General features: G+C 38.6%; 1 pseudogene; it reads left to right on the top strand.

Annotated features, from left to right (window-relative positions):
- Positions 1-425: 425 nt before the first annotated feature.
- The window catches only part of LOC123596376, a 59,451-nt pseudogene continuing 46,181 nt past the window's right edge, over positions 426-13,695 (top strand).

Raw genomic sequence — 13,695 nt, 5'->3', positions numbered from 1 at the left:
GAACTTCCTGAAAGACCCATCAACTTTTCAATGGAGAGCATCAACGGTGACACCTCAAGATCCTTGTTTTGATTTTTCTTACAATCCTGGACTGATGTATCATGTCCCTACCCAATTCTGATCTAGTCCTCTGCTTTGAAATACTCACTTTAAGTGAAACCTCCAAATTCTAAATTAATTTTGGCATTGCTTTTTGATATGGGTTAAAATGTGTGTCCCCTGCCACCCAAATTTATATGCTGAAGTCATATAAATGACTTCATTCATATAAATAACCTAGTAGCTCAGAATTTAACTCTATGTGGAGATGGTGTCTTTACAAAGGGTAACCAAGTTAAAATAAGGTCATTAGGGTAGGTTCTCCTCCAAGATGATGGGTGACCTTATTAAAAGAGGAAATTTAGAAACAGATACGCACAAGGAGAATGCCATGTGAACATGAAAGCAGAGATCAGGGGGATAGGTCTACAACCAAGGAACTCCAAAGATTGCCAGAAAACCAGCAGAAACTAATGGAGAGGAATGGAACAGATTCTTCTCCATACCCCCCAGAAGGAACTAACCCTGCAGACACGTTGACGTAAGACTTCTGACTTCCAGAACTACGAGACAATACATTTCTGTTGGTTAAGCCTCCCAGTTTGTGGTACTTTGTTACCCTAGCAAACTAATATGCTTTCCTTACTCCAAGACACTTCTAATGCTTGGTAGAACTGGTGTTCTTTCTAGCAGCAAGAAATAAATTTTAGTCTTAATCAACAGGTTGTGTTAGTTATATTTGAGGCACTAATGTTCAATAATAGCCAGTCACCGTTGCTACTACTAGTTCTCTTAGGCTGTCTTCCTCAAATACAAGAAGACCTTTTGACTCAGATGCTACGTTATGAATTATATTACTGTAATTGCCTTTCTTCCACTTTATTCTTGGTCCTCCTGCAGCCCATGCTCAGCCCCAGAACTCGAGTCTATGCAGTCCTTTCCACTCCACTCTACCCACACACTCTTTGGGATTATTCCTGCCCCATTTGGCAGAAAGCTTCTGAAAGACACAATCTTCCCCTTGTGCACAGCACCCAACCCTACCCTCTGCCCTTAGCTCCTGCAGCATATGTGACCACCGTCCCTCCCAAGTTTGACAGCCCCCTCCTGCTACATATACAAAATGGTACCTATATAAGATGATAGATATGCTAATTTACCTAATTTGGTGATATTGTGAAATAAACATATTGTATGTATGTACAATATTTGTGTATACCAGATTATCATATTGTACATTTAAACTTATGCAATGTTATTTCTTAATTACACCTCAATAAAGGTGGGAATAAAACCAGCCCACCTGGGCCTTGCACAGTGGTCCCAACCACTACGACTGAAGCCACAAGTCACAAAGCAGAACACAAGGGGTGGGCCTGGCACAGAAATGCCACTCAGGACTTTGGAGGGTTCCAGGCAAAGGTTTGGACAGGGGGGCCCAGGCAAGTGGGCCTGTTGAAAAGGGGCAAAGTTAGAAAAATAAGTAGGTAATATCACCTGAACTGTGACGAATGTATACTCAATAAAATTAGTTTGCAAGATACTGCTGAAGTGCGTCTTCCCAGTCCCAGAATATGGACTGACTCTAATATCATTCATTTAATACTCAGTTTAGTTTAACTGCAAAGAGGTTTACTGAGGAGTATATGACTAGGAGTGCATCATCTTTACTACATATAACTTCACATAAGTGAACCAAGGATGGCTACTAGAGATTCTTTCCAGCTTGAGCTGCAGAGTTGTACATTTTAAAATGAAAGAGTTGCTGGTTTCATTTAAACAACTAAAATTATATGCAAATAAAAATGATTATGAGAAAATATTCTGTAAAACAGTATCTTCACAGGCATGCTTTAAAGGAACATGATGAAGGTCTTGCCTCCACTCCAGGTGGGTTAAGAAAAATGTTTTCATATTCTATGGCCAATTCTTCTGGAATTGGAGCCAATACAGGGTTAGTGTTAAATAGTATATTTTAATAAATAACTTCCTTAGATAATAAGTTTTTGTTTCTCCATTTTTCTCAGTATTTCAGTACAATGAAATACTATTTGGTTTATATCACTGGAGCTTTCAAAATTATTTCAAAAACATGTCTGATAATTTTTAATGTGATTAACTAATATTTCCTCATGGTATAAAATTCCCTGATTATCTCATGATATGGAAACATAACTCTCCTACAGTAGATGTGAGCCTGGTTTTATTTATTTATTTTTTATTATTTATTTATTTATTTATTTATTTATTTATTTTTAATATATGAAATTTATTGTCAAATTGGTTTCCATACAACACCCAGTACTCATCCCAAAAGGTGCCCTCCTCAATACCCATCACCCACCTGCCCCTCCCTCCCACCACCCATCAACCCTCAGTTTGTTCTCAGTTTTTAACAATCTCTTATGTTTTGGCTCTCTCCCACTCTAACCTCTTTTTTTTTTTTTTCCTTCCCTTCCCCCATGGGTTTCTGTTAAGTTTCTTAGGATCCACATAAGAGTGAAACCATATGGTATCTGTCTTTCTCTGTATGGCTTATTTCACTTAGCATCACACTCTCCAGTTCCATCCACGTTGCTACAAAAGGCCATATTTCATTCTTTCTCATTGCCACGTAGTATTCCATTGTGTATATAAACCACAATTTCTTTATCCATTCATCAGTTGATGGACATTTAGGCTCTTTGCATAATTTGGCTATTGTTGAGAGTGCTGCTATAAACATTGGGGTACAAGTGCCCCTATGCATCAGCACTCCTGTATCCCTTGGATAAATTCCTAGCAGTGCTGTTGCTGGGTCATAGGGTAGGTCTATTTTTAATTTTCTGAGGAACCTCCACACTGTTTTCCAGAGTGGCTGCACCAATTTGCATTCTCACCAACAGTGCAAGAGGGTTCCCGTTTCTCCACATCCTCTCCAGCATCTATAGTCTCCTGATTTGTTCATTTTGCCCACTCTGACTGGCGTGAGGTGATATCTGAGTGTGGTTTTGATTTGTATTTCCCTGATGAGGAGCGACGTTGAACATCTTTTCATGTGCCTGTTGGCCATCTGGATGTCTTCTTTAGAGAAGTGTCTTTTCATGTTTTCTGCCCATTTCTTCGCTGGGTTATTTGTTTTTCGGGTGTGGAGTTTGGTGAGCTCTTTATAGATTTTGGATACTAGCCCTTTGTCCAATATGTCATTTGCAAATATCTTTTCCCATTCCGTTGGTTGCCTTTTAGTTTTGTTGGTTGTTTCCTTTGCTGTGCAGAAGCTTTTTATCTTCATAAGGTCCCAGTAATTCACGTTTGCTTTTAATTCCCTTGCCTTTGGGGATGTGTCGAGTAAGAGATTGCTACGGCTGAGGTCAGAGAGGTCTTTTCCTGCTTTCTCCTCTAAGGTTTTGATGGTTTCCTGTCTCACATTCAGGTCCTTTATCCATTTTGAGTTTATTTTTGTGAATGGTGTGAGAAAGTGGTCTAGTTTCAACCTTCTGCATGTTGCTGTCCAGTTCTCCCAGCACCATTTGTTAAAGAGGCTGTCTTTTTTCCATTGGATGTTCTTTCCTGCTTTGTCAAAGATGAGTTGGCCATACGTTTGTGGGTCTAGTTCTGGGGTTTCTATTCTATTCCATTGGTCTATGTGTCTGTTTTTGTGCCAATACCATGCAGTCTTGATGATGACAGCTTTGTAGTAGAGGCTAAAGTCTGGGATTGTGATGCCTCCTGCTTTGGTCTTCTTCTTCAAAATTACTTTGGCTATTTGGGGCCTTTTGTGGTTCCATATGAATTTTAGGATTGCTTGTTCTAGTTTCGAGAAGAATGCTGGTGCAATTTTGATTGGGATTGCATTGAATGTGTAGATAGCTTTGGGTAGTATTGACATTTTGACAATATTTATTCTTCCAATCCATGAGCAGGGAATGTCTTTCCATTTCTTTATATCTTCTTCAATTACCTTCATAAGCTTTCTATAGTTTTCAGCATACAGATCTTTTACATCTTTGGTTAGATTTATTCCTAGGTATTTTATGCTTCTTGGTGCAATTGTGAATGGGATCAGTTTCTTTATTTGTCTTTCTGTTGCTTCATTGTTAGTGTATAAGAATGCAACTGATTTCTGTACATTGATTTTGTATCCTGCAACTTTGCTGAATTCATGTATCAGTTCTAGCAGACTTTTGGTGGAGTCTATCGGATTTTCCATGTATAATATCATGTCATCTGCAAAAGGCGAAAGCTTGACTTCATCTTTGCCAATTGTGATGCCTTTGATTTCCTTTTGTTGTCTGATTGCGGATGCTAGAACTTCCAGCACTATGTTAAACAACAGCGGTGAGAGTGGACATCCCTGTTGTGCTCCTGATCACAGGGAAAAAGCTCTCAGTTTTTCCCCGTTGAGGATGATGTTAGCTGTGGGCTTTTCATAAATGGCTTTTATGATCTTTAAGTATGTTCCTTCTATCCCGACTTTCTCAAGGGTTTTTATTAAGAAAGGGTGCTGGATTTTGTCAAAGGCCTTTTCTGCATCGATTGACAGGATCATATGGTTCTTCTCTTTTTTTTTGTTAATGTGATGTATCACGTTGATTGATTTGCGAATGTTGAACCAGCCCTGCATCCCAGGAATGAATCCCACTTGATCATGGTGAATAATTCTTTTTATATGCCGTTGAATTTGATTTGCTAGTATCTTATTGAGAATTTTTGCATCCATATTCATCAGGGATATTGGCCTGTAGTTCTCTTTTGTTACTGGGTCTCTGTCTGGTTTAGGAATCAAAGTAATACTGGCTTCATAGAATGAGTCTGGAAGTTTTCCTTCCCTTTCGATTTCTTGGAATAGCTTGAGAAGGATAGGTATTATCTCTGCTTTAAACGTCTGGTAGAACTCCCCTGGGAAGCCATCTGGTCCTGGACTCTTATTTGTTGGGAGATTTTTGATAACCGATTCAATTTCTTCGCTGGTTATGGGTCTGTTCAAGCTTTCTCTTTCCTCCTGATTGAGTTTTGGAAGAGTGTGGGTGTTCAGGAATTTGTCCATTTCTTCCAGGTTGTCCAATTTGTTGGCATATAATTTTTCATAGTATTCCCTGATAATTGTTTGTATCTCTGAGGGACTGGTTGTAATAATTCCATTTTCATTCATGATTTTATCTATTTGGGTCATCTCCCTTTTCTTTTTGAGAAGCCTGGCTAGAGGTTTGTCAATTTTGTTTATTTTTTCAAAAAACCAACTCTTGGTTTCGTTGATCTGCTCTACCGTTTTTTTAGACTCTATATTGTTTATTTCTGCTCTGATCTTTATTATTTCTCTTCTTCTGCTGGGTTTAGGCTGCCTTTGCTGTTCTGCTTCTATTTCCTTTAGGTGTGCTGTTAGATTTTGTATTTGGGATTTTTCTTGTTTCTTGAGATAGGCCTGGATTGCAATGTATTTTCCTCTCAGGACTGCCTTCGCTGCGTCCCAAAGCGGTTGGATTGTTGTATTTTCATTTTCGTTTGTTTCCATATATTTTTTAATTTCTTCTCTAATTGCCTGGTTGACCCACTCATTCGTTAGTAGGGTGTTCTTTAACCTCCATGCTTTTGGAGGTTTTCCAGACTTTTTTCTGTGGTTGATTTCAAGCTTCATAGCATTGTGGTCTGAAAGTATGCATGGCATAATTTCAATTCTGGTAAACTTATGAAGGGCTGTTTTGTGACCCAGTATATGATCTATCTTGGAGAATGTTCCATGTGCACTCGAGAAGAAAGTATATTCTGTTGCTTTGGGATGCAGAGTTCTAAATATATCTGTCAAGTCCATCTGATCCAATGTCTCATTCAGGGCCCTTGTTTCTTTATTGACCGTGTGTCTAGATGATCTATCCATTTCTGTAAGTGGGGTGTTAAAGTCCCCTGCAATTACCACATTCTTATCAATAAGGTTGCTTATGTTTATGAGTAGTTGTTTTATATATTTGGGGGCTCCGGTATTCGGCGCATAGACATTTATAATTGTTAGCTCTTCCTGATGAATAGACCCTGTAACTATTATATAATGTCCTTCTTCATCTCTTGTTATAGCCTTTAATTTAAAGTCTAGTTTGTCTGATATAAGTATGGCTACTCCAGCTTTCTTTTGGCTTCCAGTAGCATGATAAATAGTTCTCCATCCCCTCACTCTCAATCTAAAGGTGTCCTCTGGTCTAAAATGAGTCTCTTGTAGACAGCAAATAGATGGGTCTTGTTTTTTTATCCATTCTGATACCCTATGTCTTTTGGTTGGCGCATTTAATCCATTTACATTCAGTGTTATTATAGAAAGATACGGGTTTAGAGTCATTGTGATGTCTGTATGTTTTATGCTTGTAGTGTTGTCTCTGGTACTTTGTCTCACAGGGTCCCCCTTAGGATCTCTTGTAGGGCTGGTTTAGTGGTGACAAATTCCTTCAGTTTTTGTTTGTTTGGGAAGACCTTTATCTCTCCTTCTATTCTAAATGACAGACTTGCTGGATAAAGGATTCTCGGCTGCATATTTTTTCTGTCTAGCACACTGAAAATCTCGTGCCAATTCTTTCTGGCCTGCCAAGTTTCAAAAGAGAGATCAGTCACGAGTCTTATAGGTCTCCCTTTATATGTGAGGGCACGTTTACCCCTTGCTGCTTTCAGAATTTTCTCTTTATCCTTGTATTTTGCCAGTTTCACTATGATATGTCGTGCAGAAGATCGACTCAAGTTCCGTCTGAAGGGAGTTCTCTGTGCCTCTTGGATTTCAATGCCTTTTTCCTTCCCCAGTTCAGGGAAGTTCTCAGCTATTATTTCTTCAAGTACCCCTTCAGCACCTTTCCCTCTCTCTTCCTCCTCTGGGATACCAATTATGCGTATATTATTTCTTTTTAATGTATCACTTAGTTCTCTAATTTTCCCCTCATACTCCTGGATTTTTTTATCTCTCTTTTTCTCAGCTTCCTCTTTTTCCATAATTTTATCTTCTAGTTCACCTATTCTCTCCTCTGCCTCTTCAATCCGAGCCGTGGTGGTTTCCATTTTGTTTTGCATTTCATTTAAAGCGTTTTTTTTTCCGACTTCAGCCAGGTCACGATCTCGCGGTCCGTGAGTTCGAGCCCCGCGTCGGGCTCTGGGCTGATGGCTCAGAGCCTGGAGCCTGTTTCCGATTCTGTGTCTCCCTCTCTCTCTGCCCCTCCCCCGTTCATGCTCTGTCTCTCTCTGTCCCAAAAATAAATTAAAAAAAAATAAATAAATAAAAAAATAAAGCGTTTTTCAGCTCCTCGTGACTCTTCCTTAGTCCCTTGATCTCTGTAGCAAGAGATTCTCTGCTGTCCTCTATACTGTTTTCAAGCCCAGCGATTAATTTTATGACTATTATTCTAAATTCACTTTCTGTTATATTATTTAAATCCTTTTTGATCAGTTCATTAGCTGTTGTTTTTCCTGGAGATTCTTCTGAGGGGAATTCTTCCGCTTGGTCATTTTGTATAGTCCCTGGCGTGGTGAGGACCTGCAGGGCACTTCCCCTGTGCTGTGATGTATAACTGGAGTTAGTGGGCAGGGCCGCAGTCCGACCTGATGTCTGCTCCCAGCCCACCGCTGGGGCCACAGTCAGTCTGGTGTGTGCCTTCTCTTCCCCTCTCCTAGGGGCGGGATTCACTGTGGGGTGGCATGGCCCATCTGGGCTACTTGCACACTGCCAGGCTTGTGATGCTGGGGATCTGGCGTATTAGCTGGGGTGGGTAGGCAAGGTGCACAGGGGCAGGAGGGGCAGGCTTAGCTCGCTTCTCCTTAGGTGATCCACTTCAGGAGGGGCCCTGTGGCAGCAGGAGGGAGTCAGATCCGCTGCCGGAGGTTTGGCTCCTCCGCAGAAGCACAGAGTTGGGTGTTTGCGCGGAGCGAGGAAGTTCCCTGGCAGGAACTGGTTCTCTTTGGGATTTTGGCTGGGGGATGGGCGGGGGAGATGGCGCTGGCGAGCGCCTTTGTTCCCCACCAAACTGAGCTCTGTCATCCGGGGGCTCAGCAGCTCTCCCTCCCTTTGTCCTCCAACCTTCCCGCTTTCCGAGCAGAGCTGTTAACTTATGACCTCCCAGACGCTAAGTCGCGCTTGCTGTCGGAACACAGTCCGTCAGGCCCCTCCGCTTTTGCCTGCCAGACTCGGGGGCTCTGCTTGGCCGGCGAGCCGCCCCTCCGCCCAGGCTCCCTCCTGCCAGTCCGTGGAGCGTGCACCGCCTCGCCGCCCTTCCTACCCTCTTCCGTGGGCCTCTCGTCTGCGCTTGGCTCCGGCGACTCCATTCTGCTAATCCTCTGGCGGTTTTCTTGGTTATTTAGGCAGGTGTAGGTGGAATCTAAGTGATCAGCAGGACGCGCGGTGAGCCCAGCGTCCTCCTACGCTGCCATCTTCTTCCCTCCTGTGAGTCTGGTTTTAGAAGAAGCCCAAGTGAAGAGATCCAGTTTAAGCGACTTCAGTATATTACCTTATTATCTTTCCCCAAATTCTTGGGTTTGTTTCTTGTTTAAGTAAGGTAAGAATAGAGTAAGGAGAATGGGGTATTCTAGATTAATGTAATTAGAAAGGTGAAAAGTGTACCAACATGGTAATATTGATATTACCTTTACCCATCAAATCTTTGTCACATTCTGATCTTTCAGGACCTAAATTTCCAAGTGAATTCTCTGCAAGAAAAAAAAATGACATACATTTCATGCACCTAAATGTTTGGGTATATAATAAATATTTTGGGGGGAAAAAGCCAGGCATATAGTAAATCTTGAATGAATAAATGAAAGAAAACACTGTATATGTAGGTTTTTCCTAACATGTAGAAAGCATGTGGAAAGCATGAGTTCTACCCTTTCTTGGCATATTTCTAGCTCTGAATACAATCTGGGAAAATTCTAATCGAACCTACACTCCAATTTAATAAAATGATCAACCATAGATTGTTCTAAAAATGATTGTTCTTCTAAATCTAGCAGTTATGACATCACATGATCAACAATGAGGTTTTTCAGATTTGGCAATTTTCAAATTAAGCTTATTAAAAACTTGACTGGAAATATGGGACTTGGTGAAATCGAGAAATTAAAATCCACAGCCAATCTTCAAACAGCTTATTCCATCTGTTCAATAAAGCTGGTAAAAATACTAAACTTTGTTACTGAATCCAAAAAAATATTATACAATATGTGTATGGTGACCACAGCACTACTTCTAGACATGAACTGCTCTTACATCAAATTTTATTGAAGACAAAAGCACCCTAATTCAGGAAATATTGAATTAGAATGACTACATGCTTTATTCAGGTCACTGAGGAGACTGAATTTATCTGCCTAGTGAGAAGGTCATCTGGAAGTTAATTAATTAGGAGTGTTGGAAATGGGATACATTGTAGGCTTCTGTTTAAAATGTAGTAGAAAAGAAGGATCCATAAAGTAGGCATAAATAGGTAAGAACATGTCAGGCTAAAACTGATTAAATATAAACTTTAAAGAGGGAAAAAATACATTTTCTGAGGTAGTTATATCCAGTGTAGTAGGTGAGGAGCTTAAGTTGGGACTTCATTTTGGGAGCAAAATAGATCAACAACTGGTTTCTGCAAGAACTATAGTTGTGAATTTGATCATTGGTTCTTTTCCATTCATAGTAGTCAGGCTATAGCAAGTTATCCATGACCTTGCAAGAGGACGAAAGGATAGGGAATTAAGTCAAAATATTTATGGACCTTAAATAGTCTATGACTAGATAGACTCTTGTCTGGCATTTAACTCCTTCAGAGTCTTAGCAACTGCCTCAACAGAATAACCTGCAAAAAATTTTGCATTTCCTGATTTTGATATATTGACTATTATAAATTTTAACAAATTTGGTTTGAGACTAGTGTTTTAAAATATTTCTTGTCATAATTTTTCTGCTTCTAATGTTAACTATTAATGAGTATCACAAACTAAAACAGCTGTTTATCATAGGTAGTTTCATTTGAACTAAATTATCTAAAGAATGAAGCCTATGCAATAAGTTTTGGGAACTAATTTATTAATAATCATCAGTTGTTCCAAACATTCCATTGTTTTGTGGCTTATTTTTTCTATTAAGTGCAGTATTCTTTTTATTCTTTTTAATAAAGAAAGAAATTGGTAAAAAGGAATGGACTTAGAAATGATAGAAATCTACAAAGAACTTGAATATTTGAAATAGAGTTAATTTCACATTCAGAAAGGAAATTCAAAGGATTTTTCTTAAAGTTGAAACCTATAGCATAGGCTTTAGAATAAAACAGAAATAGATTTCAATCTATTTTCCACTACTTAATCACTGGAGAATTTGTACCATTTATCTATTTTTAAATAGAGTCCTATTTCTGTATTTTAATAGAGAGAAAACTTTAGGTACTTTTAAAACAACTGTACTCCAGCAAACTTACAAAACTAAGCCAAAGATGGAGAAATTACGTGTACCTGACATCAGAAAATTAATTGGAGCCCTTTTGTGTAAATTCTTTGTTAGGTGTGGTAAGTAACAGCCTTTTATGAAATATTAATAGGTATATCTCTGTGGGGAATAAGTTTAGGAATTCTCTGAGCTTGCACCAATAGATTAACAAGGCTAAGAGTGGAAAGCTTGTGAGAATAGGTAAACAGGGAAAAAGCACCCCCTGCATAGAACAAAAGCATAGAGCTGCTTCCACAGGATGAAAGCATCCAGAATAGGTAAATTGGTAAACAGGTAAACAAGACCACCGCAGTAGGGTGAAATTGCCTGGCTAATTAGCAAAAGAAAGGTGACTTATTGACCCTGAGGTAGCATGCTCTGTCTCATCCCCTAGGCAATTTAAGATAACCAGACAGGGCACCTGTAAACAGCCATCTGCGTGGTGTCAGGATTTTGTTTTGCGTTGACCCAAACCCCTAACCTGCATATCTTCGAAACCCCCTTTCTCTCACACTCTTAAGTTAATGATGACTGTTTCATTGTCTCTTTCTGCACGTCCATCACGTTTGTAAGCCTTCTGATCCTAATAAATACAGAGCAAGTACCCTTACTTAGGGCTCTTGTCTTCTCCCAGACATTAGCCTCTCTCATATTTATGAAAGCCTCTCTTATATTTATGTCTTGCTGGACAAGAGAGAACTCCAGACTCAAAGTCTGCAACACACGTCCAAAATAAATTCCGCATTTAAAAAACAACACTTATTAACAATGGAAACCTTAGAATAACAAGAAAAACAGCTTAAGAAAACTTAATTTAGAATAGTTGGAATTCTATTTGCCAAGTATTACAAAAATATTCAACCATTTTAATACACATTTAAATTATATAACTACTGCATCATTGTATCAGTCAGACTCTTAGAAGAAAAAAAATGGTGGATTAAAAAAAAGTACATGAAGATATTTTTTTTAATAACTGGAGTTTTTCCAAAGAAATGAGGAAGATTTAAAGGAATCAGTTAGGGATAATACCATATCCCACAGTTAACAATAGCAAAGAGCTGTTATCACATATAGCTTAAAAATGGGAGAAGGAGTGGAAATGGTAGCGTACAGAGTTACCCAAAAAGACCCTTTGGTGGAAGAATACTACCAACCTGCAACAGCCCTGCAGGGAAAGGGCCACAAGGACCCAGGCTTCAATCACTTCAAACCTAGTCTTTTACAGTATGTGCCATTGGCTGACTTCAACTAGAAGCCAGAAAGCAAGAGACTCCTTTGATGTTGTCCATATTAGTCAGTGTCCTAGGTACTCAGCAAAGTGAACAAAGGTAAAAAGTAGATCTAGAAAGACATGAAAAATATTTACTGTAATTGTAATATGTCTGCTTTATAATATTTAAAGTTTCTTTTGATGGTGGGACATGACATAATGACATTTGGATAGATAAAAGGCTGAATGTTTTGCTCTATTTCAAAATGAGAGAAGGCTACCAGGCAGGAGCACACAGGGGGATGTGCTCAGGGACAGAGTAACAGCAAACTGGAGCTGTAGGGGAAGGGGGGGGACGCTTGATATATGACATGTGGAGCGGGGTTAGCTAGGCTTCCTGGACTCCTTGTTGGTTGATTAATTTGAATAACTTTATGGGCTCCAGGGCATAGAAGGTCTCTCTAATTATCATAAATATATGTCCCAATATATTTTGTAAAAATAGATTTAGATAACGGAAATGCAATAAAACACATCATGAATTAGAAATTTTTTGACTGTATATAAATTTACATTTGTAACTTAAAAGAATTTGAATCATACTATAGAATTACTTCATAAACTTTTTCATTTATAAATCTGAACACTTTTTTGTAACATTAAATATACTTCCCCAAAAATCTTTAATGGAAATGGGCATTCTTTTGTATGATTGTTTCCTAATTTATTTAATTAATCTATTATTAGAAATTTAGGTTATTTTATTCATGTCTTCCTTTTTTAAAAAATTAAAAAAATATGATGTTATGGTGATGCTCCTTATATATCAATCTGTTTTGACATCTTTAATTGCTTTCTTGGGATAAATGCCTGTAAGTTACCATTTTTGATGTTCTTTATTCATTTCAGTAAATCCATATTTCCATCTAATGTCATTTTCTTTCTTCCTAAAAGATTTTCCTTAACATATAATGAAATTCTGTTGGTGATTCATTCTTTTAATTTTTATATGTCTGAAAAGATCTTAATTTCACTTTCGTTTTTGAAAGATTTGAGTATAGTGTTCTAAATTGACAGGATTTTTTTCTTTTCATTCTTCAGAATGTTGTTCCATTGTCTTCTTGATGGCATAATTTATGATGAGAAATCTGCTATCCTCCCTATCTTTGTTTCTCTGTATGTAGCATGTTGTCTTTCTTTAACTGCATTTAAGATTTTCTCTTTATTCTATGTTTGAGTAATTTACAGTGGTCCCAATGAACTTTAATCTTGCCCACTACTGAGGCAAGAACTTCCTGAATAATCTACTCAGTGCTCCATGAATTGAAAGGCTTCTAAACTGGTGACATCATTTCCGGCTCTATGCGAATGCTGAACATTGAGCATCCTCCAATCCTCTAATACCCTTTTCCCCAACCATGGCTGGTTTCCTCATAAATAGGCACTGATTGATACTATGCTGAATATTGAAGGAGTGGTGAATCTGCACAGTGCTATACTTCACTCTCTGTGCAGCTCTCTCCTCTTCCATACTCTGTCCTGCAAACTCTAGCCAACTAGGCAGCCCTGAATTCTCAACTCTCCTCAACTCAGAGAATCTTATATATTCCACCTGACTTCACTTTCCCTGGGACTCAACCCAGGAACTCTCTCAAGACAGCAAGTTGGCACAATTATTGAATTCACATCATTTATTTCTGTTTATTTGCATCACTATCCTCCTTTGACCGGTGTCTTTATCATGAATATCATCATTTCATATAATTTGTATAATTTTTTTTCATTTCAGATAGGAAGGTAAATCCAGTCACTGCTACTCCATATTTACAGAAGCTAAACTCTATGATAGTTTTTTTAAACTATGATTTTTGTCCCTTGTCTGATGTTTTCCATTGTTACAAGGGGACTCACTGTGTTTTATGCCCTACTCATTCTGTCAGAGGAACTAGAACATCTTTGTTTTTTCTTTATTTTTCCTGTCCTGCTTACCCATTAACTTCCAACTCTTTTTTCCCTTCTTTTTTCACTCTTTCTT

Source organism: Leopardus geoffroyi, chromosome B1 (assembly GCF_018350155.1).
Source record: "Leopardus geoffroyi isolate Oge1 chromosome B1, O.geoffroyi_Oge1_pat1.0, whole genome shotgun sequence".
In the NCBI taxonomy this organism is placed as follows: Eukaryota; Metazoa; Chordata; class Mammalia; order Carnivora; family Felidae; genus Leopardus; species Leopardus geoffroyi.
The sequence above is the reverse complement of the archived record's forward strand: the minus strand, read 5'-3'. Positions and strand labels throughout refer to the sequence as shown.